This window comes from Thermobia domestica, chromosome 7 (genome assembly GCF_964235325.1).
Source record: "Thermobia domestica chromosome 7, izTheDome1.hap1.1, whole genome shotgun sequence".
NCBI lineage: Eukaryota > Metazoa > Arthropoda > Insecta > Zygentoma > Lepismatidae > Thermobia > Thermobia domestica.
The window spans coordinates 200,130,158-200,157,556 of NC_137460.1; positions in this window are offsets into that span (position 1 = coordinate 200,130,158).

The following is a 27,399-nucleotide window of genomic DNA, read 5'->3' on the forward strand; positions in this document are numbered from 1 at the left end:
TAGAATATGCTTGTACATATAGCTTATTATCAAAATCTGGTTGTAAAGGTTTGAAGGGCATTGGATTTCCATCAACATACAATGTAAAAAATGACATACTAAAATGTTGAAAAATTGAATGGATTTGTTTGATAAGTACCATTGAAAGCAGCATTAGTAACAAAACCAATAATAATACGTTTAGGCACTATGCCTGAAAACAGATCTGGAAGTGTACTATCCATAATTCCTTGTGGCAGAGTTTCTGTCTTCACCTGCACTTTTGTTATAGGATATTTTATTCTAAATTTAGGATTTTGTAATACTTTATTTTGTGCTATTTTAACTGCTGGTGATACATCAACCTTTTTCACAAGCAATGTTGCATCTGTAATTACAACTTTTCCATCAGCATCTGCGTCACCCATTAGACAAAATGTAGGTTTAGCTGGAATTAGTTTAATACGCAATTGTACACCATTCAGTAAAAATTTCTCCTGATTGAAAATATCAGCATGAATATAACCCAGTAATTCAAATGACTGACTTAAAGCAGTGAGAAGAAAACGTTGTTTAAATCCTACATTAGCATCGGCCACACTGTCCATATGCCCTGCAGTATCTTTAAACCACATTGATGTTTGAAGATGCGTTGTTTTAGCTTCAGTATTATAATTTAGTAGTTTTTCAATATACGATCGATATGGATATGTATGTGAAGAGTAGGAAATAATTTGATTATTTAAATATAGTTGCACTTCACTGAACATTGCATTGAGAAAATCATTTACAGGGCCGATTTTCTTATCGGCAGAAGTTAAATTAGAACCATCTGATTTAGTAATTTTACCTTTAACATATAACACTGTGTGCGGTAAGTCAATATAGTCATCCCCATGACCGGGGACTACAAATTCTATTGGTGCATTATCAGCTATTGAAGCCACAGGTTTATATGGAACTATTTTATTACCTATAATACTGGTTTGAGTGGGTAAACCAGCAAATAAATCTAATTCTGATTTCATACACTCACACTGCATTTTTCTCTTACTATTAATATTCACACATGGTAAAATTTATAATACCATATTACGTCTACGAAAATGTAATTTTACACATACACTGCCATATTGGAAAGGAAGTGGATTACCTGTACTATCTCTTAAATCAATAATAATTTGATCAAATTGTTTACGTTGCACAGTGACATAATGAGAATTATCAAAAATATGTACATTATTAATACCATGCTCTGTAATATTTGTATTTATAATACGTAACAACGGAGCTACGGTGTCACCCACCATTTGTGGTTCTACAATATCACTGTAAATATACATAAGTGTAGGTAGCGCTTTTTGTAAATCAGGTGGATAACGAGCATGATGAACAAGTGCAATATCTTCTTGTTGAATATGATCAAAGCCTAGTATTCTGGCTAGTTCAGGAGATAGGCGTACTTCTATATGCTTCTCTTGATCTTTTATTACTCTATTAACCTCAATTCGTTTCACTGATGCTTTGACTTTTAATTGTAAATTTAATATATCACTTTTATGATTAATTTGAGATAGAATATCATCAACATGATAATAGTGGCCTGGTAAGATTTGAGTTATGTTCCAGTTTTTTATATTAATGAGACGATAATAAATATTATTTGTATATTTTGAAACATTCTGAAATGAACTTGTATAATGTACTTCAACAACAGCTGTTTCCCACACTCCTTTCTCCAGTACAATAGGTTGATATAATTTAGTAGTATAACAAGCAAGAGTATTTTGAGGAAAATATTCCATAGAACTATTGCTAGGAAGTGTGAGATAAAAACTATCACTTTGCTCCATAATTAATCAAGCAAAGATATCTTTGGATCTTTTTATCCGTTTCACACCAGCACCACCACTAAAATGAACTTTCTTTCTTTTTCTTCTTCTTCCAGATCCTTCCAACACTTGATTTAATTTATTTTGAGCTTTATTTTTTAAATTTGTTTTAGCTTCTTGCCATCGATCATGCAAAGACTCTTCAATAGGTCTATTATTATCTAGTACATCTCCTGCTACATTAATTCCTGCACGTATCAATTCTTTACCAACAGTTTTTGCACCTTGTTTTAATAAAGGAAATACAGTACGAAATAAACCTCCTAGAAAACTACCAATGCCATAACCTTCTTGATATGCTGTACCTCTATACACGTTATAATTACCTCCTGCTTGATATATGTAATAATTGAGGTAGGGCTCATTCATCTTTCTTTCTTTCTATATACTTAAAGATATCAATAGATTATTATTATTATTGCTTATAAGTACACCATTTGCGTTTACGGGGTGGAGGACCATCCTCTTCGTCCTCTTCGTCTTCTGTTAGTTTTCTAATATAATCTATTCGTTGAGGATTACCAATGTACTCTAAGGGTATATTGGCTTTTGCTAATAATGTAGCAAAAGGTTTCCAGCCGGCAACTGAAATATTTTTCTTACGACATCTAACAAAATCGGATATCAAATCCACTATATTTGCACCTGGAATTAATTTATTATTAATATTCACATTTCCATTATCGTCCCATTGAATATTTGGATTTTGTTTCAATTTACGTAATAAAGGTCTCGCTTTACGTTTACAAATTTCAGGGAGAGTAGATATTATTTCATCATCCTCCTCCTCGTCCTCCTCGTCCTCTTGTTCTTCTTCCTCCGTAGTAGTTGTTGCTGTTGTTGTAACTGCTGCCGGTTTTTGAATTAAATTTAAATATTTTTGTAAGACTTCTCTATATTTTGTCCATTTTTCTTCTACATTTAAACTTTTATTATTTAAAATTTCTTTCATTTCATCATCAAGATTAGATATCGTTTGATAATGAAGTAATTTTTCTGGTGCGATTAAAATAAGTTTTTGTGCGTTTTGCATAATTATTTAATTAAACTAGATAGTATACCTCCAATAATAGGTGCAAGCAAAGCAGTAAGAAAACCACCTTTTTGTATAATTATTCGTTTTTTCTTTTGTTTTAATGACGGACCTTTTTTCACCAAATATCTCAGTTCCTTTTTATATTTTTTTAGCTTATTTATCTGTTTTATTTAACGGAACATTTCCCTGTAATACGTTATAGGAACATTCACAAATAGAGCGAATTAAATCAGGATCTGCATTTTGTAAAATTGCCTTACGTGCTTTCGGTTTTGACTTTGCTAAAAGTTTTAACAAATGTGCATTTTCCTTACTAATCATTTTTTTACGGCTATTAAAGCACAAATAGTTGTTAGAATATAAACCATATTACAATTATTATTTTTTTACAGGTACATAAACATAATTAAAAGAATCTGTTGGAAAGATATTTGTTCGAACTCGCTGCTCATCAGGAGTATTTTGTTTTAAATCAAAGAGTAAATAACCATGTGCAATTCGAGTTGCATCTTGATATGCTTCTTGAATAAATTTTGTATTACCTGGATACAATTGTCGTGCGAGATAGTTAATTTGAGCTTGGTCTCTAGGATTTTTAAAACAAACAATATAATGACAATTTAACGAAATATCCCGCATTCCTTTTTGTTGATGGAAAATATTCTGTGTGATAAATATTACACTTATATTTCTATGATGGCTACCCTTAGTAAATATATCTACAATCCGATGGTCACACTCACGCATTAAATCATCTATAATGACAAGATGTGGACCCTCATGTGCTTGAAATTCATTATTTTGAGGTAAACCTTCTTTAAACGTACAGTTTGAAAGAGTATCATACAACGGTTGCCATTCACCATAACACCATACAATATTGTTAAATAACTTGCTATAATGGTCAAGAAATGTTTTAACAAAATATGATTTTCCACAACCTGTAGGACCTGCTACCATACATGTAAAAGGAATTTTCCATTCCATCTCTATTACAGATATATTGCATTTATTTTAAATAGCGTTTTTAAATATTTTGCTTTCTTTTCTCCTTTACATAAAAAACAGCGTTTGTGCAAGAACAAATTTGATTTAATATACTTTTTACTTGTGATACTGATAGACCTCGTGATGATGATGATGATGACAATTTAACTAAGCAACGAAAATTTACAGTGTTGCTAGAATTTAAAATATAAAATTCACCTTTTGAAATATTTGTGACGAAATGCTTCACCTATAAATTCTTGACTTCTCTTTTTTTTTACAATATAGTATGTTTTAAATCAATCCAAGAATTTTCACTTTTTGGCAGACGTAACCATTTCACATAGGCCTTATTATTTTTCTTTCGCAACACTTTTTCAATTAAATATGTGTTTGGAAATTTCGTTAATTGTAATTCGTGTCCGTAAAATCTTCCTTCAATAGGTTTATTATTTGAATCTACTAAGTGATATGTCGGAGGATTAGTGAAGAAATCTTTAGCAATTCGAAAAATTTCTGTACTCCAATTGCGTGTAAAACCTCTATCAAAACCAGGACGCTTAAGTTTACTAATTCTTACATATTCACCTATCTTAAATTTAGTTTTTCTTTTTATCACAGAAAACTTTTTGCAATAGATGTTTGTCAATAGATGTTTTTCATTTTCTTTTTTAATAGCGTCGATAGGTTTCATTTTAATAGTGGAATGAATAGTATTATTATAATTATGTAGTAATTCCGTCAGAATGCCAATCCATTTATAATTTCCCTGCAGTGTAAATTTTCTCCACATTAAATTACGTAATGATCTATTAAATCTTTCAATAATACTTGCTTTCACATCACTGTACGTGGAATAATGTTTAATGTTATTTTGGTTCATCGCCTTCTGAAACTCTGAGTTATAAAACTCTCGACCCCTGTCAGTTTGTAAAAATTTAGGGCTTTTGTTTGCTTTTCTCAGTACTGTTATAAATGCTTGTGTAATTTCTTTCCCAGTTTTATTTTTCACAAGAATAGCCCAAGCATATTTCGAGAATGTATCTATCACAGTTAATAAATATTTGAAATTTCGATTAATTTTTGCTAGACCTTTCAATTTTCCACTATTCATTTCAACTAAATCAGCTTGCCATAAATCATGAATCCCTTTCGTTATAACGGGTATTTGAGGATAGTTTCGTCTTGCACTTTTATGTAATTCTGCAACTATTTGTTCTCGAACTGATTGTGACATATTTTTTTAATACTAATATATCCAAAAAAATTATATCGTATTTACAATATACAAATCGTACATTTTACATCTTTATTATTATAATACCCCCAAGGAACAGTGTGTATATTACAATTTAAAATTTTTCTTTTGTCATCATACGGATCTAACGCTAATTTTCTTACCTGATTTGTTGTTAAATTATGGTATTTACTTTTAATTTCAAATTGTGTTTTATAGATCGTTTCGTTTTTAAATATACATGATTTATAATCGTCAAACGTAATTTGTTCTTTAACTATATTTTTCTTAATCCCTTTACATTTTTTCAATTCATTATTTTCACCAGTTTTTATAGCATAATTTTTTGCTCGTAACCCAACATATTCAATCATAGGAACTCCACCTAATTCGTCTTTCATTTTACCCAAAACGTGTTTATTTTGTGTGCTATATAAAGAATTATTTTCAGGATAATTTGAGGTGTCAAAATACTCAATCATATCTTTTATATCGTTATAAATATTGTTAGTTTTAATTTGGTAAATGAAAGAGTCAGTATCCATACATGCAATTCTAATTTTATCTCCATATCGCGGTTTCATTATATTATAATGGAAGTTATATATAGCTAATTTTGATAATTCTAAAACTGTCGCTCCTACGTAAATTGGTTTATTAAGGGTTACTTTTTTTTACCATATGAAACAATGCCAAATTATCAGCCAATTTTACCCAATTTTGAAACTGATTTTGCGCTACTAATTTTTTTACACTTTTTTTCATTGTTAATTAATTTTATATCAATTCGTTTTCGTACATTCTCCATTGTCTTTCCGTATACAGAATTATTTAATAACTTATAGAAATCTTTTTCAAATTCAATTGTAGCATTTGCACGGCGTTGAGTATTTTCTTGAATATAAGATGCAAGCCATTTAGATTGACGAAACCATAATATTTTATGTACTTTTACCAATATTAAACCTTGTTTTAGATAAAATTGTAATACTCTATAATACAAGATATAATTCGATTTCGATTTAAGTGTCAATAGTAATTTTGAATATTTACCATTCGGTGGAACTTCATTAGTTGGAGCACAAGGAAAATCAGAATGGTATTCGTGTAAATAAGTTGGATACTCTAAGTCCACTTCTAGAAAAAATCCCCATTCACTATCCGTGGGCCAATTGATAATTTTATGTTTGTCTTGCCAATTGTCAATTTTATCCTCCCACCGAAAACCACCATATGGTAAATAGTCAATCATTGATAGTCCGTACAGATTGTTCATGTCAATATACAGTAAATAAGATTTTTCTTTTTCCGCATCAAAATCATGTACGTAAGGATTATTAGCTTTGGCATACCTTAACACAGCTTGAGTAATACCTCCGCGAATCGATTTTTCTACAAACATATACATATTGATATCTGATAAAAGTTCAAGTTCAATTTTTGTTCTATATAACATGGCTTGCCATGCCAACCCAGGTGCAGTAAAACAATTAATCGGATCAATACAAAAAGCATTTAAACATGTCTTTCTAAAATTCTCCAACACATCTGCTGTGAGAACTACATCACATTTTAAATATAGATCGTGATAGTCCCCTAAATTTTCACATTTAAACACACGCCAAATCAGTTTTGCATATTGATAATCAGTCTCGGAAATTTGTGTTCCATTCAATTTGCTACTAAACGCCTCTCTTCCAGGAAATTCACTTTCTTTAAATGTATCTAAATTTGTTATGTATTCATATAAATAAATTCCCTTACGGAGAATTAAAGGAAACTTTTCATCAGAAAAATATTGCTTTGTATAGACAAATTGCTCAGGTTTTAATTTTGACACCAAATTTTCGAGACTATACGGTAGGAATTTAAATAAGTCTACAAAACGTAACTCGATAGGTCTACCATTAAAATTAAAGTGCTTAGAGAATGTTATGTATTTCTCAGTGCTTTCAGCAATTACAAAAATATTTCCAGGGGTGCAACCTAATTCTTTCACAAATAAATGTGCATCATACCCAGACAAATTATGGAAGAAGACAGGGATAAAATTACTTTGACGCTTAATTTGTAAATTACACTTGTTGCACACCGTGGCAATAAATTGACCAGTTAAATGGTTATGATGTTTAACTTTTCTATTGTTACTCGTATATTTACTATCACAAACTGAGCATTCAGTGGATAGGTTAAACTCCTGTAACTGAGAACTATTTAATGGTATTAATGGTTTTTCTTGATCTAATATGTTTATGATTTTTCTTAATTCATTCTCCATAGCAGACATAAACTTCATCGATACATTTTCTCCCCGATAAATAACTAAATCTGATTTCATATAGTTGTTACTCCAACATACAATATAACCAAAACTGCATGGTATATGTTGGTGAATTTGTATTGTATGAGATCCACTTTGTTTATTTATAGGTTTTAATAAACTTTCCATATCTGCAATTATTATCACATCATTCTGTAATAACAATTTCAATTTTCGAAATTTTAAAACTTCTCCTTGTTTCGGCATGTTAATTTTGGTTGGAGTGTGTTCTTTACATAATTTGTCATGTTCATCTAATTTTGATTTGTTATAAAAAGATATTATACATCGTCTACAAATAAATGTTTGATGACTACCTAACTGATGTCTGACTAAACCATTTCAATTTGTAATTAAACAATAATGAGAGTTTAAATATAATAAATCAATATGTTTACCTACAGCTGTGTTTTCGCATATACGTAACGGGAAAATAGTTTCATGATCATAGTTAATGCCATATATATTAATGGAAATTTGTTCCTTAGGAAATACGGAATTATACATATGTTCAAATTTGCTTATGTGTTCTATTTCAACGGGAAATTGTATATTGGTTTTTTCAAATAATGGTAATAAAGTATTAATATATTGTATGTAATTATTCACACGATATGGATTATCTTTTGTGGGATGCAACGCAGCTAGAATGCAGTACATAAAACATCTATTATCGTTATTTTGAATATTTAAAACACATTTTGTGGATAAAATCCATTGAGGCAATTTTACATAAGTTTTCTCTTTATGACTCTTCAATAACGCATTGAGATTTTTTATAAGACAATAATGACTGTTGCAATTTTCTTCACAATACAGTAAATCTATACGTTTACCTACAGCTGTGTTTTCGCTTATACGTAACGGGAAAATAGTTTCATGATCATAGTTAATGCAATATATATTAATGGAAATTTGTTCCTTAGGAAATACGGAATTATACATATGTTCAAATTTGCTTATGTGTTCTATTTCAACGGGAAACTTTATATTGTTTTTTTCAAATAATGGTAATAAAGTATTAATATATTGTATGTAATTATTCACACGATATGGATTATCTTTTGTGGGATGCAACGCAGCTAGAATGCAGTACATAAAACATCTATTATCATTATTTTGAATATTTAAAACACATTTTGTGGATAAAATCCATTGAGGTAATTTTATAAAAGAAGAAGCGGAAAGAGGATCAAATTTACTGATTTTAATTTCTAAGTGATGGTTTGGTTCAGAACATAAAGACCACCCTGATTTCTTAATTGCTCTATTTTCTTGTTCAACTAAAATTTTATTAAATAGTTTTTCTATTATAGAATTCACATCTGTACTCGGTAAAATAATTTCGTTACCACTATTTACAAAGAATCGACATGTTTCTAAATCTACTGGTTTTACAAAAGTTGTAGCCAGAGAAAAATTTACTTTAAATGCTGAATTATCTTGTTCCTGTTTTAATATATCTAAACAGGCTTCTCTTTTATTCTTTAAAAAACATCCACTATCCTCATTTAAATCAGTATCACATTTTAAAATAAAATTTTTTAAATTATTATTAAATAGAGTATCAGAATTGATAATATTTAATTTAACCTTTTTTGTTGCCATTTTTTTTAAAAACTAACTCTTCAAAGTTACTATAATAATTCTGAACTGAGTTTTTATAATATAATATTAATATTATTATTATAAAATGTCTTACTTACAAAAGAAAACAAAACCACACTATTAATAAACCACACTAATAATATAAACGCACACACACACACACAAAATGTCTGAACTTTACGCTTCACACGGTAAACATGAAGTGATTACAAAAAAACATGTCAGTCTTTTATACCTGTCTGACAGCATTACGTCATATTGCGCAATAGTATGAGTCATCCTCGGGAATTCCCCTCTTTTTTTATACCTTTGTGATTGATTACATTACGTTCAGGGATTCCTATCGTTGAATGACAAGTTATTGTCTGTTAAAGAGAAAACTAGGTCAATGTTTTTTAAAATCCGGATGAATGACGTAATGAGAATTATCTACATATGGCGGAAGTTATTATGTAACTGATAACAAAACACGGAAGTTTCGCATTCCTGTATAATCTTTAAATAATCATCTCTGCTATGTTCAAATATAGGTTAAAACAAGTTCACTCCTTAAAAGAATCTTTGCTATAGAGTTCGATTGTATTATCTGTTATGTTCAAATAAGGGTTGAAAAATGAGCCATACTCTTCTACTAGTTCTGCTATGTTACATAGTCTTATGCTAAGGGGTTGAAAACGAACACACCCTTGCTATGTTTCGTAATTAAAATAGGGGTTGGAAGAGGGAATGAATCTTACGTATTCTCCACTCTGCTGTGTGTTCACCACCCCTATTCTCTGCTATGTTCGTTATGTTCAAATAGGGGTTGGAAACGAGTTCACTGTTTCGTAGTCTCTGTCTGATGCGCTATGTTCAATTAAGGGTTGGGAAACGAAATCAGTGCTATGTTAAAATAGGGGTGGAACGAATACAAACGAGTACACCCTCATTATTGTCTTAGTAGTCTTTGCTATGTAAGATGTTAAAATAGGGGTTGGAGTAGTTTTATGTATTCTCTGCTAAGTTCAAATAGGGGTTGAAAAACGAATACACCCCTATTCTCTGCTATGTTAAAATAAGGGTTGGAAAACGAGTACACCCCTAAACAGTGCTCATAAAAGGGAACGAGTTCACCCTGCTATGTTACGTATTCTTATGTCATTTCTGTTATGTTAAAATAAGGGTTGAAAAATAGGTCAACTGCTATGTTACATTAAAACGAGTACACCCCTAAAATATGCTCGTAAAAGGTAACGAAGTTCAAATAGGGTGGAATCCAAAACGATTACACCCCTATTCTCTGCTATGTTCATAATGTTCAAATAGGGGTGTAATACACCCTCGTAGTCTTATATAATTTCTGCTATGTTAAAATAAGGGTTGAAAAATATGCCATGCTCTTTTATTAGCTGTGCTATCTGCTATGTTAAAATAAGGGTTGGAAAACGAGTTCACCCTTGAAATGTTACGTAGTCTTATGTATTATCTGATCTTCTGTGTGTTCGTAATTTCTGTTATGTGTTCGTAAGGGTTGGAGAATGAATACACCCCTTAAAATGGAGGTTGTAGTTTTATGTGCTCTTCTATCTGTTCGTAATTAACATAGGGGTTGGAAAATATGCTCATAACAGAGAACGAATGCACCCCTTCTATGTTTCATATTCTTATCTGTTATCTGTTCTGCTATGTGTTATCTTCTCTTCTGTGTGTTCATAATCTCAGTGTAATTTCTGCTATGTTAAAATAGGGGTTGGAAAAGGGAACGAGTTCACCCTTAAAAAGTGGTCATAAAAGAGAATGAATACAACCCTAAAATGGAGGATGTTGTGTTTATTATCTGCTCTGCTATGTGTTCGTAACTGCTATCTTACATGTGCTGCTTGAAAAATATGCTCATAAAAGAGAACGAGTTCACCTTTAAAATGGAGGCCTGCTATGTTAAAATAAGGGTTGAAAAATAAGCCATGCTCTTTTATTAGCTGTGCTATCTGCTATGTTAAAATAGGGGTTGAAAACGAGTATACCCTTGTTATGTTATGTGTTCGTAGGGGTTGAAAAATATGCTCATAAAAGAGAATGAATTCACTCCTTCTATGTTTCATATTCTTATCTGTTATCTGATCTTCTGTTATGTTACGTAGTCTGATGTTCTGCTATGTGTTCATAGGGGTTGGAAAATATGCTCATAAAAGGGAACGAGTACACCCCTAAAATGGTGCTCATAAAAGGGAACGAATACACCCCCTAAAAATGGTCATAAAAGGGAATAAATTCACCCCTAAAATGGAGGTCGTAAAAGACCGTGGGCTCACGGTGCACGGTGGTCAATTTCCCAGGGGCTCCTGAGTTGAGCAAGTATGAGCCAGATCGATCCATTTTCTACTACTCCATTGAAATCATTGAAATCTGGTACCGGTATTCGGTTTTTATAGCTATCACCACACTTTCTTCTTTCGTCGCTCGAATGTGAAAACGAACAGGCCTACACCGACATGTAATGTGATAATTTGTAATCCCAAAAATTTAATTTGTTATGTTTAATGTGTTGTCAGCTAGAAAAAAAAGCTTATGCATGTTACATCATTTTATTATCAGTTTTTCACGCTACTGTATAACTCGGAAGAACGATACGATTACAGTTAATATTCATCGCATCTTTTGGAAGCATTCGTGTTCCTCACAAATAGAGCTGTAAAATTTAGCTTTGTTTCAAGAAAGCATTCTGTATTTCTTACACAGACTTATGATTACAATTGTTGCAATTGTGGATATGAAAGAAAAGGAGAGAGAGAGAGAGAGAGAGAGAGAGAGTCAATACTCTAAAAAGAAACACACACACAGAAACACTTGAACAGTAATTTAACATCAGCTTTTTTTTTCTTCATGACAACGAGCTATCGCTGTGACTGTGGACTGTGTTCGTCACGCTGTGTGTAAGGCTGCAGGTCGCGCATGTTTTGTTTTTTTTCTGTTCCTGACTCACAAACACACTCGCAGTGAGTTGAAGTTACTTCTGCTCTGTAACACGGACAGGGAATAACTTAAGCATACCATACCATAAACTAAAAACAATAGCTATTAGTAATAGTAAAATAACTCAGAATAAATACGTCATCAGAAAAAACAAAAAGTTATTTCATTATTATATTGTTTCGGTTCTTATTAACATAAAAATTATACACTTTCTTCAATGTTTTGTAAAGAAAAAATGGATGGGATCGGATGGGATTCGATCTGGTGTCAAAACAGTATAAGGATTACCAATCCGCCACACTAATCACTTGACCACACAGACTACCTCTTGGTGCCTGTGTTTTTCTTAACAAATAAATGCTCATGGCTATAGAGCACAGGGCCGGCGCGAGGGGGAGTCGAGCCGTGCCACCGCCCAGGGTGGCAAGTCTAATGGGCGGCAAAATTTGAAAAAGGAAAGAATACTATCAAAATATAATGCTTCGTAATAGGCCCACATGGAAAAATAAAATTGTGTTCATCTGAGAATATAATTGAAATTGCTTCATTCACATTCAGGAAAATACTCTGTCAGGAAATTCAGAGTATCCCCCCTCCATTTTCAATGATCAAACTACTAGTCACATGTATCTCGTTCAATGTTTCCCTTGCAGTGGTGTAGACAAAATTTTCAGCTAGGGTGAGTAAGATTATTAAGGTGTCTTTCTATTCATTCCAGGGACAATTTAAGCCGTCAATTCACAGATAACTGTTACGAGTACACATTATATAATGGTGAAACTGTTCAGAAAGTGGTTAGTTTATTCCGAAAGTAAGAATACTGTTTTCTGTTTTTGTTGCAAATTATTTTCCACAAGTATAATATATTTCATAGTTGATGGCTGTAACAATTGGCGCCACACCTCTGAAGCTTTGGCTAGTCATGATAAGTATCCTATTCACTTTGAATTGCAAAGAAGGTGGATGGAGCTTTCGATAAGACTGAAGAGTGGTCTTCCAATTGAGGAAAAACACTAGAAAATGTTAACTGCCGAAACAGAACATTGGAAGAACGTAACAGAACGACTAGTTGCAATAATACAGTTTTTAGGTGAACAATGTCTACCGTTACGCAGAACATCAGATAAACTTTACACAAATAATAATGATAATTTTCTAAACTAGTAGAATTCTCTACAAAGTTTGATAGCATCAACACATTAAAAGAACCAACGCAGGACAAAATAAACCAAAATTACTTAGAAAAAGTGTCCAAAATGAAATTATTCAAATTCTTAGTGAACAAATAAAAAGTAAAATATTGTCTTTTTTGAGAGCTGCAAACTATTTGTAATATGCCATTACAGTCTAATGATATTATGTTTTTAATAGGAGGGTGCCCGAAATTTTTTGCACCGACTGTACCTGACGTTTAACAAAAAAATTTCTGGCTGTTCATATAATTCGTAATATTGTTCATTATTCTATTTCAAATTAATATGGAAAACTGTAAAAAATTTATTAGGAATTATAGTTTTGGGAATCAATATCTTTATTTATATTTTAAATTAGTTATAAGTCTTGCATATGTATATGTAAATGGATTATTACAATTCTTACGGTGTCAGTGCTATCCGAAAATATAGATCCACTATTGGACGGAACTTTCCAGATCAAATAACCAATCTAAAATTCGACAGAATTTTCAGGACCACCCTTCACCTCTCTTTTAGATACCTAGGTCCTTCTAAAATCTAGTTTAATCCAGATTTTACCAAATTTTATTCGTTTCAAAGCCCCACCGCCAAAATGCTTAGTTTTGATTGGCTGATAAACCCACGCTATGATATTAGGGCGCAATTATTCCATTCCATGCCAAGAATTTCACTGAAGATGCCGGACTAAGATCTTCCCAGCAAAAAACGTCGAAAAGGAGCGAGAAAGCTGCAAACAAGGTAACACTTGGGATTTTATTAACACCTAAAATCGTTGGAAGTCTCTAGGAGCCAAAAAACTATTAAATTTCATACTAAAAACCGGACTAAAAAGAAGAAATAGGAGGTGCAGATATAGATAGTGATGGACAGGCTCCACGAAGTGCATCAGTTTGCTAGTGGTTCTTAAATATCCACAGACAGTTTCGGAAGAGTAGTGTTTTCCCCTTAAAATATTTTTATCCTTAAAGTTATTTCCTTTCGAGTTACGTAAGACCTGTCCATATATAGATTTGTTTATGTAGGTAGCGAGTGATTTTTTTTTAGCATACATGGCGGTATTTAATTTCTTTGTAGTTAGGATAGTGATCATAATGCACGTGTAAATTTACAGTAAGGGCTCCTATCTGACTCCCAAATTGGGAGTACGGCTTCCAGCGGGATGAGTTGAACATTTAGTTTGTTTCCGGGTTCCTGCCCCTTCAGGGCAGGGGTCCTATTGTTAGCTAATACTTCGATATGTCCCCTCGGGGGCATTGATTAAACACTTAAGAATGTGATTCAGTGAAAACAAGGGCCAGTTGGCCCTGTCCCTTTCTTTCCTTTTCCTTTCGAGCCGATTTAAAATGGTAAAATATGAAATATGTTTTCTGTGTATATTTATTAGTATAACATGTATTAATGATAGTGACGAGTGGTGTGTATTGGCATGATGTGTCTTGTAGTTTAAGTAGTATGTGTATATTTGTAATCTAGTAGTAGTAATTGTGATAGTTAAGTGATGAAAGAGTGTGTGAGATAATTAAATACGGACAGTGTAGTATTTACTATGCGATAAATTTTTATTACTCCGTCATTAAGTGAACGTAATATAGTATAATAATTCCGTGTACAAGGTCACATTCCGTTGTTCAAGGGTTGATTATATCGTCGCTAGCCCTAGTGTCAAAAGTCAGTACTAACCGCCATTCTTCCATCGAGGTGCTTAGTGATTTAGTTTCCATGAAATTGACCTTTCTTTCCGAAATAAAACCTAGAAGGTATAATTCACAGCCCATATGAATGTACAGTTAGGTCAAGTGCCCCAAAATTAATATATTCTGAAAATTTCAACACTCTGCCTAGTCTAGAAATCGAAATATTTAAATAAATAAACAATACGTAATTTTTAAACAGAAGTCGGGCGATATGATGCTAGTTCTTCGCTTTGGAATTATATTAGATGTTCATTTTTCTTCGTGGCTGCAGAAGCTCATTGTTGCTGCAGAATTTTATAAACATTAAACATTATCGCAGATAATTCTATTTTCAGTGAACATACGTAGGATTTTTTTTCTTTCTTCTTAATAAAGCTACCGAGTATTACATAGTATTGTGTGTGGGATGAAAGAGTCTTGAGTTCGAGTGAGGTTGTCGTGCGGTGATCGGAATGGGAAATGTTTGTAGTGACTATAGATTTTGAAGTGTTATGATGAAATGTGTATATAGGCTGGGCGTAGATAGAGGAAACAGGGTGTTTGTAGAATAAAGCGTCGTGGCAAATGAATATTAATGCGAATATGAATATAAAGTATATGAATATTGTAGTAAATGAATATAGAATATAGGACACCCATATAGTTTAAAATATATAGTAGCCCAGTGAATACTTCGCCGTGTGTTGATATATAGATATTGAATAGATACGTGTAGCTACAAACATCTCAAGTTCTGACCCCTGCACCATAATATCACGCGGACCGGAGGGCGATATATAGTCGGACTACGGTAATACTTTGTAGTTTTATGTGTTATAATAATAATCAACCATAGTAATACCATCTGATAGAAGGGGTAGCATCATATAATCGTTGACTAGACATATTGAATAATAAATTATGAAAAGACAATAGTAGCTATAGAACGGGGCTGTAGTGAATCATATCTTCTGGTCGGTTTTAAAATAGAATATCCTGCTCCGTGAGATTTTTTTTCCTTCACGTTACCTACTCGGGCTAGCTTACAATGTTCATGGGGGCGACAGCTCTGACAGGGTTACAGAATCAAAACAATTAATTATTGAGATATATTCGCGTACCCGGATGTCGACCCCTAGTCCCTTTAAGTATTTTCATTTCTTTTCTTAGTTTAATTAGACGAGGGAAATTAACGACATCCCAGACTGTGGCGTGTCTGCGCAGGGTAGCTATCGGTGAGGTTTGGCCATAGAAATCACCGATCCAAAATTCAGTTTATTTAATTTTTTTTTATTTCGGCAAATCATTAGTTAGGGATATCTTAGATAATACTTCTATTCTAGTTTCATTACTGTCCTCGAACCTTCTTAGTTTTTCTAAGGGGTCGAATATTTTTTTTTACTTAGAGATTTCAAAATTGGGGACGCAGTTACCTGGTCCCTTTCCCCCTCTCCTTTTATCCTGCTGGTCTGGGCCGGATACGGGGATCGGATTTCAATCTTACAAGCAAACTCTTGTGGGATTGGGATCTGATGGACACAGAACTTGCATCCTTGGCAGCAGGGCGCCCCTTGAGTCTACGTATTTGAGTAGACCACCCTTTTAGGCATGTTAAGAATATTTTGGCTATGGATTTTGTTGAGAGCGAAATTCGACTTCTACCTTTGTAGCGTTAGTTATTTCTCACTTAAGTCTTTGGCGCCCCTATTCTTCGTCTTCCTTCTTCTCTCTCTCTCTCTCTGTCTTCATTTCTTCAAGTTTTTTTAAATTTTTTTCAACCTTCCCCCCCCCCAAGATTTTGAACTTGTTGCTTACAATTTATTTAACGTACAACTCTGATCTGAAATTACCAGCTGAGACGTTGCAAGACACGATTCATGAATGGAGTAGATAATGATCGGTTCCTCCATCACATTTTGACCTATCGCTGAAATGAACAAAGACTTAGTATTTGACGACAATTCGATTACGTTCTTTCACCGTCGTTCCTCTTAAGTTTTTTTTTTTGTAATCCGTTGGTCACTTCCTTTTCTGCGTTGGTTTTCGATTACTTTGTAGTTAACCTGGGCCCAGAAATTGTATTTTAGGTTATCTAGTTATCTCTTTAGAAATGCTCTGTGTTACGTGCCTGCCTTCCAAGGTTTTTTTTCCATGATTTAAGCACGAACTGATTATATAAAAGTGAAAATTTATAGATGCGCGGTATCAAGTAAAAAATCAATTTTCTTTTTCATATGTAATGTCGGAAGTCATTTGTTTTGGACAATGTTTGCAACCTTGTAAAAATATTATTATTGGGGTGATTAATTTAAATGTGTGCGCATTTATTGAATATAAATATATATATAGAGAAATGAATACGTCGAGATGTATATGTACGTAGTATACGAATATGATTTTAAAGTAAAAGTATGATATTAAATGTATTATGAATATATGTAAGAGCGCTCGTGTCTGTCCCCCTAAACGTGTATTGGTTGCTATAGCTTACTAGTAAGTTTTCCGACGTATATAAGAATGTAGATTTTGTCAAGAATACCGCCGTCCACTCAAGTAATTTTCCTTTTCTTTTGAATAAATGTAATTAATAACCTCTGTAATTATGTAATGGCATGTATTGAAAAGTAACGGCAGGTCTAAACATAACTCACCTCATAACGCATATTATCCCTAAACTACCAACCAAAAACCATTGTGGAAAGTGTACCTTGAATCCTTCTCACCTGCATTTGTATCCTGTGACTTGACCAGTTTTTTTTTATCCTCAATTTGAACCTTTATACTCCGTACACCTGTGGAAGATCGTTTTTTTTTTAAATCCGAACCATGTATACATATATACCAAAGTGATCTAAAGGAAAGGTCTCATGACGTGTCCCAGTATTAAATAAATAATTTGAAACTATTCAGATAATAAGTTTGGAAATGGATCGTCTCAGAGGAGAAACATCCTCTAGTGAAAGTTGTTTTTCTAAAAATCCCTAGATGGGTAAAGCGTCGTAATGTGCGATTGCAGACATAAACTGTTACGAGTTATAAACCAAATATAAACGATGAATGGTTTTTGTAAACCAATAGTGAGATATATATATATTTATAAATAAACACGAAGTTAAATGGAGCGAAATTTTTTTGGACACTATGAGTAGTGCGTGATTTGTGATTTGAACGCTCAAAGTCATTAATATCTTATTACCCAATGTGAGGTAGAGACTCATATAAGTTATAATACACCTAAAAGTTTTTTTTTCTTTCCTCTTTGTTCATATTTTTTTTTAGTGAAATAAGTGTCTCCTTTGCGTATGTCGCAAATCATAATTTTGCTTTAGCATGCCTAAGATATAATATATGTAATTATTTTTTTTTCTTTCTTTTTCATTTGTCAATATGATTGAATATATAAAAATTTACTAAAATATAACTCTTTGTATTCTATTGATATATAACCAAGAACTTGTGCTTTTAATATTTTCTTCATAATTATTTGTTTGTCTTTTCTTTTCACTATGGATGTAATAAATTATTTGTATCTTTGTAGTTAGTTGGTTTCCTTTAACCATATATACACTGTCCTGAGTGAGTGAGCGAGTGAATGCATGATAGATTTAACTTAAGTAATTTTAGTGATGTCATTTGTCATATTAACATCTGCAACATATGTGTCATGTTTTAATATATGTGTTAGGTAAATAACCTAGGTTATGAAGGACCGCTACTAATGGTTTAAATCGGCTCTAGGAGTGAAACAAAAATAGCAGGATGAGCCTAAATACGACAACTTTCTTCCAGGAAGTTAAAATTCTCGTTGATACGATACATAAATTTATATTGAGTTTATAAGTCTGATTTTTTTTTTCTTGGCTAATTCATATGTGTGGTCGATCCTAGAGAACAGAGTCCAGATGCTGGATGGTAATCAATTACCGGTTGGAATAACAGTACAAAGAATTAAATTTCACTTTTCTCATTCCCAGGTCTAGGTCTGGGCAACCCCACGATCGTGGTGCCTGGAGCTAGGTCTGGGTGGTATGAGGGAACATGTGTCTATTTCGAAGCATTCCAAAAGTGATTAGTCGTTAATAACATTTAGAATGATTCATCTTTCAACGACTTTCCCGACCTTTTACTATATTTCCGGAATTATCCAGTAATCTGTTTCTCATTAAAATACCCTATTTCTTTTCTTTCTTCTTTTCCTACCTCCTTCTTTTACCCTTCTACTTTCTTCTCTTTCTTTTCTATTTCTAAATGAAAGAAAACGGAGTCATGACAGAGTAGTCGCTATTGGCACGGTCAATAAGTTGTTTAGATTCTTCGGGAGTCCGATATGGAATAATTAACAATAACAAGAAAGTTTATTGGAATTTACTCTATTGGAAAATAATTTGGATTTCAATCAGTAAGTGATCTTTCGTAATCGTCCTCGTTAAAGAGAATTAATTTTAGCGACTTCTCTCCTCTACATTAGCTCTTTTATCTTCGTTTATTTTTTTTTCTTTCATATTATAATATAATACTACATTGTACGCCAGATATTTCTAGTACAGAACAAATGGCAATAATCGTTCGTTTTTACAAATTACAAACAATAATGGTGGATGCCTTGTAAAATTTGCGAACACTTCCTTGGTTTCGTACCGGTAACAGACACTACTGGTCTAGATCTGACAGAAGTAATAATTAAACAGCTAAAGGAAATGAACATTCCTATCAAAGACATGAGGAATCTAGGATATGATTTGGTACCAATATGAAACGCAAACATTCCGGTATTCAGAAGAGAATTTTAGAAATAAATCTCCGAGCCTTCTATGTTTCTTTCAGTAGTCATTCACTAAACCTTGTCGTTAACGATGCAGCCGCATCATCTTAGTACCCCGTTTCATTTTTTTTTTGTATACTTAAAAAAAGTTTATGACCTTTTCTGCGTCAGTTCAACGTTAGGCTATACTAAAGGAACATATTGGCAGTCTCACTTTAAGCACCACAAGGTGGGAGAGCCGAATTGATGCTCTGACTCCACTTAGATGTCAAGTAGGGGAGGTTTATGATGCCTTACTTAAAATAAGTAACGATAACATAATATCTAGGTAGATAAAATGGTCGCCCACCATGTTCTATGTATAGTAAACCAGCTGCCTGACTTTACTTTCTTTTGCTCGACTCGTTATCTGATATGATTTTTTACTCCACATAAACATAGTAAGCAAAGTCTCCAAAGCATTGATTCTCATGTGTTGGATGCAGTGGGGTTTCTTGAAAATGTATTTGAGTTTTTTGAGAGGAGCAGAAATTATGCAAAGTTTCAATCTTACTTAGTTGATGCGATGGAGTTGACATCAGCATTAAATATGGATGATCCACGGATAGGTAATTCAGTGCAAGCTCGAAGTCGAAAGAAGGAGACACAGTTTCAGTACGAGGCAGAGGATGAAGCTATTGAGGATCTACCAGTACAAGATCGATTTATATTACAAAGTTCTAGATGTAATTGTGTTAGCTTTAAGAGAAAAGTTTGAGCAACTTATACATCACAGCTAGTACCGTATTTCGATTTTCTTTACGATATAAGTAGTTTTCAAGATATACCACATGGACTTTTGTGTGAAAAGTATTCTAAACTTGCCATCATTTTAACACACGAAGAATGGAAAGATGAAAATATGATTTGATTCGAAAGACTAACTGAAAGTGTTATCTTCTATAATTAAGCCTAAAAGTTCACCAAAACAGACTTTAAAATTAATAAACATAATTAATTAAGAAACATAACTTTGCTCCCAATGTCAGTGTTGCACTAAGGATTTTGTTAATCTTATCGGAACAGTGGCAAATGGAGAAAGAAGTTTTTCGATACTTAAGCTTATTAAAAACCATCTACGTTCTTCCATGCCTGAAACACGCTTGAGTGGTGTAGCCATAGCTAAAACATTGGACTACGCGAATGTGATAAAGGAATTTGCTCACATCAAAGCAAGAAAAGTTTATTTCAATTACCTTCTGTTATGTTAAATTTATGTGTCTCCATTGTGTTTTGATATAAAGTAAGCTTAAAAATTAAAATTCTTAGTCTTGACTAAATCATTTTTTAAAAATTGTATTTTCTGTATGCACTGCTTCACATCACAGATATACAAAGAAATTGTGCATACTGAATATTGTGTCATGTACGGACGGAGTCGTTTAAATATTACGTAAGCATTCGAGAGAGGTAGTTCAATTTTTTGTTCACTTTTCCATTTCATACATGTTTTTAAATGGGTCATGTTAGTTTATCGTGACTCTTGAACGTTTTCTTTCAAAATAAGGTTTGCGGATTGAAGGGGCGGCATGTAGAAGTACCGCCCAGGGCAGCAAAACTGCTAGCGCCGGCCCTGATAGAGCATGTCCCTTCCAAACTTAAGAGAACAGTTTTTCTCTTTGTTTCTATATTTCCGTACAACATCTTGGTTACAGAAGCTAATTTATATTTGATAGACAATTTACATCCTAGATTTAAGCCAATAAATGCAATATTTTACTCCACTTTCATGTTCCTTGATTCAACTCTCCCTATACGAATTCTGTTACTCCCTCTGCAGTCGCGCTCTGCTCTGCAAAAAATCCCTTGAAAACATTATTGCCAGTATACACAAAACCGAACATAATTTTGTTTTTTGCTGATATTTTTATTATTTTATTATATTTTTTGGAAATATCTCCTTAGATGGATTGCTTTCTATTATCTCCACTTACTAATAACTGAATTTTACCCATAAACATAAGGAAAATGGAATAATTGCGAAAAATCGTGAGTTATAGTATACGCGCATTTTTTTTTTTTTTTTTGCGCATGAGGGTATGTTACTTAAAAATTTGTAACGCGTTACCCTTACAGTTACTTTGGAAAAATGTAACCCGTTACTTACGTTACGTTACTTCCCAAGACTGGTCACAAGCTTACTTGCCTTGGGAACGAACCAGGCAACCAACCCATAAGATAGTTCAGTAGGCGGGGTCTCATTTTCGATTCTCTGTGGGAGAGCCTTTGAAATATTAAATGTCCTCGATGTATCTGTGTTCGTGTCCCTGTCGTTCAAGGTTACTGGAAATAACTGTACACACCTGTTCACAAAAAGCTTGAAACTCGATCAGAAACTCAGCCTACATCCGCCACAATTTCCGCAGATCTATACACAGGGAATTGCATGTTCCCGCCGTTCTTTATATAGACACTAGCTACAAATCGTACTGTCATCCGAGCGACGTGAAAATGTAAAAACAAAATCAAACTACTTTTTTTTTAGATTAATATAGATTGCACACTTCATACACAGTTCCAATATGCAAAATCAACCATTATCTGAAGCAGAAATTGCTGAAAATGACAGAAAATGGATATTTAAACATCCAAGTAGAAACCTGTGCTGGAGCGATTCTATTATCAATATTATAATACAAGCTCTTGCAAGTTGCGTCTGTGGTCAAGCGGGTTTAGTACTGCTATTGACATTTCTGAAACGAAGGGCGACAGATCGAGCCTTCGTACGGGAAGTTAAAGTTTTTCTTCTTTTTTTTAAATATATGAGAACTTTTTTTATAAATATAAATTTCTACTGTGAAGTGGTTGGAAACACATTATCGGACAAACTGTCACTTTTCAAATCCCTGTCCCATTTACTAGCCCGCCATGTCCATAATTCATATACGAAAACGCTAAAAATTAGAAATGTGAACACAGTTGAATACCTAAAAAAACACGTCCAAAATGAAAATTATTCATATATATATATTTTGGGGGGCTTTGCTAACTTCATTGTTGGAAATGTGAACATTCTACAAGATATTTCATTCACTTTACAATATTTTATTTGAATAAACATAAAATTTGGGAGGGGGATCAAGCCCGGAAGTCCCCTAAAATACACACACACACACACACACACACACACATATATATATATATATATATATATATATATATATATATATATATATGCTTGTATTTTTTTTTTTTTTTGTATTACAAAACCTTAGGGTACTTCATAGTCTGGATTCTTATAAAGCAATTTGAACAATTATTTAGAAAATATGTACCAAATTTCTCAAAAGTAAATCCCCACGTTAAGCGCGTTTGCATAGCCAGTCTTCTAACTATGAAAACATTTACGATCACTCCAACCCCAATCATTTCACAGATTCAACCTGTTGTATATAAGTTATTAGGACGTAAAATTGAATATAATTTATGCGAAAAAGACTTTTATGCATTGCAAGAACTGTAATTGCCAAATATTCACCACAAACTTATAGTTGTATCAACATTAACAAAAAGAAGTGTGGAGCGGGAAACTACTTTACCAAAAGTCAAAAGAGACACACTGAAGACATACGAACTGGTCGAGCGATTATCTGAATGAAACATCTGTGTTTGCTAATTTCCTCAAAGTGATCTTGTAAGATTCCATAGTATACTGGTTTGATGTAATGTACCGACAGTGTTTGCAATGTACTAGTTAATACAGTTCAATAAATATATTTAAAAAAAAGCGATTTGGGTCACTAGTCTATCAATTAGAAGTTTATGGGTTCAAACCCTGAAAGGAGTATTCGTTTTTTTTGTTTATTTTTAAGTGTGTTCCTATTTTCATCAGAGGACTGAGAACATTTCTTTAAATAAATCTTTGGCAACTACTTTTCTCTCAAATTCCATTAGAAGGGAACATTATATGAATTGCAAATCTACAATCCACAGCTGAGAACAAAATATTATGTTCAATATTTCATTATCATCCTTTGATTTGTAATGAAAAACTAATTATAAGCATTGACGATTTCAAAAGATTCTCCCCCGGTAATGGCCAATATATGAATGAGAGAAAACTGATAAAACATTATTAGTCCACTTTGAGCATGATCGAAGATAATTTATGGCCACGAAGGGGGAAATTTATGTCGACAGAGTCTCAAATTCTCCCTGAAATCATCACTGTTTGAAAGGTTTCCTTAACAAATAGAATATTACATTTATTACTCGTTCTACGTTTTGAAATGGAAAAATCATAATTTTAAAGTGAACTATAATACGATAAGCATAAAGATTTATAGAACTAATGAAGTAAATATTCTTGTGTAAGTTATCGATTTCTAATCGGATTAGAACTCAAATATTCGTTTGCATCGCACTTTAAAGTAAATCCTCTCTCTATATAATTCATACTGGAAAGCATGGTTAATTCCAATTACGTAATCAATATTTTTAACAATATACTTTTATTGTAATATTTTTACTATTCAATGTTGTATACACTTCATTTCCCAAAGCAAAACCTCGCAAATGTATAGTGAACTAGTGAATATTATCAAATAAATTATCATTTTGTTTACGTAAATACTGCATCGCCTCATTTGAAACTTCGTATTTTTAATAATAATAATAATAATAATAATAATAATAATAATAATAATAAAATCATAGCCATACCTTTATCAGAATTTCAGGCTTAGTCAATAATTAAATTCAACGTGGTCTCTATTCGAAGTTCTATTTAATCGAATCCGATAGAAATACAAAGAGAAACTTCGAGAACAGGTAAAAGAAAAAAGTTACTTTGGTGAGATTGTAAGTAACTTTTAGGAGTTTTTTACAATTTACAAACAAATGCCTTAGACAGTTTTTTCTTTTCTTTAAGTTAACTTATTCACCGAACGTATCTGAGTAACTTGTCTCTATTTTCTACTCGGTTATATACGTTTTACAATAATTTCCGTTAAACTTGAACGACAGGAACACGAATACAAAAACATCTAATAGTATTAAAATTTCAAACTCCTCCACCGGGACCCGGGACCCCATATATCTTAGGCACACGTGCTAGCCACTAGACCAGCGCGGAAAGCAAGTGAAATGCATTTTGTAGTATCTGAAGTTTACACCTATTTCATCCTGCTGTAATAATGTTTACCGTATTCGTTACTTTGAGGAATGATATATGTTATTCATATAGGTTCTATTACGTATTCGTCCGTAAATATTAAATAAATTATCAGAATTATTCATGATCTTCAATGGAAATTCACTGGTGCATGCGCAGTAGAAACAGAAGAATGCAGTTTACTGATATTAGTCAGAATGCAAATTTCTAACAAGCTATCAGAATTCCTTAATGGAAAGTAGTGGTTCCCAACCTGGGGACGCGCAGCTTCCTCCTGAGTAAGCATGAAGTGGGAGTAAGGGGGCGAAAGCTACTGGCAGAAATGAATTGTGAAATAAATTATTATGATTATTATTTGTCATACCGCTAAATCAATTTCTTCAGTGCTTTCTCGTCACAGCCCAAAACCCAAGCGATCTGAATGATAGTTTGTTCCACTTTTACTCGACTATAATTTCTCCTCGCAGACTAACAGATAGTTCTCTACAGCCTTTAGAGCTAGGCAATTTGACAACTTGTAGAAATTTGCATTGTGATTCGTATTAGCAATGACAGTAAAGTGGATCTTTCTGTTTCTACTGTGCATAATCAGCATCATTATATCAGAAGTATTCCGCCATTACCAGCGGGTCAGTTACCGCAGCTGAGAAGCTGCCATGCTCCACAATCTTCTGTTAACCTCTTCATCTTCACATACGATTTTTCTGTTTTGATATCGCCAATAGCCTAATTATGTTTCTATATAGTCTAATTAATCCCCTCCCTCTCTTTCCTGCCACCATACCCTCTAGCACATCCCTCATGATACAGTTCCTTATTAACCAATATTCCAACCAGTTTCTCTTCATCTTCTTAATAATATTTTTCTCCTTCCATTTCCAACCCTCTCATTCGTTTTCCTCTCGACCCAGCTATTTCTCTCCATTCTTCTCCACGCACATATTTCGAAAGCCTCCAATTGTTTCTCATCATTTTTGCATAATGTCCATGATTCTGCCTTATAAATACAGTAAAATAAAGTACAAGAAGCATTTTATGGGTCTTTTTCAACTCTAAGGTCCCACAAAATAGTATTTTCTTCATCCTAAAGGCTTCTTTCGCCATTTCTATCCTTTCTTTTATTTCACGTTCGCATATCATATCATCACTAAGAATACTACTCAGATATCGAAAACTAGTCATTTGTTCTTTTCTCCCGCTCCTACTTCTATATTTGACACCGACCGCTTCGTTTCAATCACCATAGATTTTGTCTTTCTAACATTTATTTTCATCCCATATTCTTCAAAAGCCTTTCTCAAGTTTTCTACAACTTATTAATTTTCTTTTTAGATTCTGCAACAACAAACAGTATACACCTCATCATTTCATCAATAGACATATTACATTAGGGTGAAATAGGCATAAATTTCAGACACTTCAAAAGAGATTTCGTTTGTTCTTACCGCTGGTCTAGTGGTTAGCACGTGTGCCCTTAGTGTACGGGGTCCCCGGTTCAATTCCCGGTGGGGGAATTTTACTTGACATAAATGTTTTTGCATTCGTGTTCATGTCGTTCAAGCTTAAAAGAAATTATTGTAAAACGTGTATAACCGAGTAGAAAATAAAGACAACTTACTCAGATACGTTCAGTAAATCAGTTAACTTAAAGACAAGAAACAAAGTGTCTAAGGCATTTGTAACTTGAAAGGAGGTCTTCAAGGTTAGTTCCAGTCCCACAAAAGTAACATTTTTCTTTTACCTGTTCTCGAAGTTTCTCTTTGTATTTCTATCGGATTCGAATAAATAGAACTTCTAATAGAGACCAAGTTGAATTCATTTATTGAGTAAGTCTGAAATTCTTATAAGATATGGCTATGATTTATTATTATTATTATTATTATTATTATTATTATTATTATTATTATTATTAGTTAAAGTACGAAGTTTCAAATCAGGCGATGCAGTATTTACGTAAACAAAATGATAATTTATTTGATAATATTCACTAGCCCACTATACATTTGCGACATTTTGCTTTGGGAAATGAAGTGTATACGACATTGAATAGTAAAAATATTATAATAAAAATATATTATTAAATATATTGATTAAGTAATTGGAGTTAAACTTCTTTCCAGTAAGAATTATATAGAGAGAGGATTTACTTTAAAGTGCGATGCAAACGAATATTTTAGTTTTAATCCGATTAGAAACCGATAACTTACACAATACTATTTACTTCATTAGTTCTATAAACCTTTATGCTTATCGTATTATAATTATCTTTAAAATTATGATTTTGTCATTTCAAAATGTAGAACGAGAAATAAATGTAATATTCTACCTAGGTATTTATTAAGGAAACCTTTGAAACAGTGATGATTTCAGGGAAGAATTTGAGACCCTGTCGACATAAATTCGTGGCCATATATTCGGTCAAGCTCAAAGTGGACTAATAATGTTCTATCAATTTCCTCTCATTCATATATTGAACATTACACGGAGAGAATCTTCTGAAATCATCAATGCTTATAATTAGTTTTTAATTACAAATCAAAAGATAATAATGAAATATTGAACATACTTAATATTTTGTTTCCAATTTTGGATTTTAGAGTTGCAA